Source organism: Lathyrus oleraceus, chromosome 5 (assembly GCF_024323335.1).
Source record: "Lathyrus oleraceus cultivar Zhongwan6 chromosome 5, CAAS_Psat_ZW6_1.0, whole genome shotgun sequence".
NCBI classification, from domain to species: domain Eukaryota; kingdom Viridiplantae; phylum Streptophyta; class Magnoliopsida; order Fabales; family Fabaceae; genus Lathyrus; species Lathyrus oleraceus.
Window position 1 is genome coordinate 70,810,367 of NC_066583.1, and position 1,934 is coordinate 70,812,300.

Consider the following 1,934-nt stretch of genomic DNA (forward strand, 5'->3'; position numbering starts at 1 on the left):
TTTTTATACGATTAGACATGTTTGGTCTTAAAAATATTTAAAAATTATTCTAAATAAAGTTTAAAATAAAAAATTAGATAAATAGGTGGATGAGGTAACTTAATTCACACAAGTTTATTAAGTTAAATTAAATGTAAATTAATGATCTCTGTTTGTAATAATATTTTTATATGTATTAATATAAGTTGACTGTTAATATTTATAAATTAACAACTTATAAAACATTGATTAAATAATTATTTATTAAATATTTTATTATTTTGCTATAACTTTGTTTTGATATCAAAATATTAAAAATGATTTAAGTTCTTAAACAAATTTGAATAACTTTTGATACAAATTATTTTTGAAAATTATTTTTTGAAATTTTTTTATTTAAAATATGTTTTAATCTTCAATAATGTATATTTATATTTATTGAAGTTCATCAACTTTGTTTAATTAATCTTTTGTTTTTCTCAATTTCTCAATGAGAAAATACACAAGACATACTTATACGGGTAGATACCCAAGTACATTACCATTCCTTTAATAAAGTTTTTAATTGACTTTTACAATTAACTCTAACTATTTTTATTTATATTAGAGTTGGTCAAAGTCAACATGCTCTAAGTTCATCTAATACTCCTCCACAAAATAGACGTGGATAAAAATAACCACTTTGAGCTTGTTTCTCAAGTCTTGAAAAGCTATAGTTAAGAAGGATTTTATCATAATATCTGCTAATTTTGCTAAGGCAGGTACATGTTGAACTTTTAACCTGTTTTCCATGACTCTTTCTCTGACAAAATGAATATCTAATTTAATATGTTTTATTTCAGCATGCAGATTGGAATTATGAGATAGTAACACAACACTTAAGTTATCATAGAACACATTTGGGGAGAGATATTTAACTTTCAATTCAGCTAGTAAAGACTCAAACCAGAGAAGTTCAAATATAATGTGTGCCAAAGCTATATATTCAACTTCAACACCTGACCTACCAACCAAGGAAGGCTTTTTGGAGCTCTAAGAAATCAAATTTACAACAAACTTCCAATGAGTTTCTATAGGATGTTATATCTACTAGATGTATGTTGTCATCCTGATGCGATTTTGTGGAAGTATTTAAAGGTGTAGTGGTTGGCTTAGAGGCTAGAAATCTCGTGTTATGTAATAGATGTAGACAATATTTTCTCTATGATATGACAATGCCTTCTCTAGATTATGCCACCTCAAGACTAAGGAAATACTTTAAGGTTCCTAGGTCCTTGATTTTAAAATTGTTGTATAGAGTATTTTTGGTTCTATCAAATTATGACAGAGATGTACCAACTAGGATCACATCATTTACATACACTAGCAAGATCATGATATGATCATTAGTAGAAAGAGTAAACATAGAGAAATCTAAATTTAACTGATAGAATCCAAGAGTCAGCAACAAGGAAGTGAGTTTTTCATACCATTTTCTGCTGGCTTGTTTCAAACCATAAAGGCTTTTCACAAGTTTGCATACTTGATTGGGCTTGTTACATTGAGTTCCTTGAGAGATGCTCATGTACACATCTTCTTCTAGATCTCCATGAAGAAAAATATTATTAACATCTAATTAATGCAAATTCCAAATCTTAATACAAGCAACTTTCAAAAGAACTCTCATTGTGGAAAGTTTTGGAACATGTGAAAATGTGTCCAAAAAAAATCCAACCCTTCCACTTGGTTGTAACCCTTGGTAACTAACCAAGCTTTATATCACTCTATAGATCCATCAACTTTGTGTTTTATTTTTAAAACCCATCTACTACCAATAGGTTTCACATTTGATTCCAAATCAACCAAATTCCAAGTGTCATTGATAGCAAGTGCCTCCAATTCATAATTCATAGCTTTCACCCAATTATCATCCTTACCTCATAGGATCTTGGTTCTAAATCATTGATTATATGAGA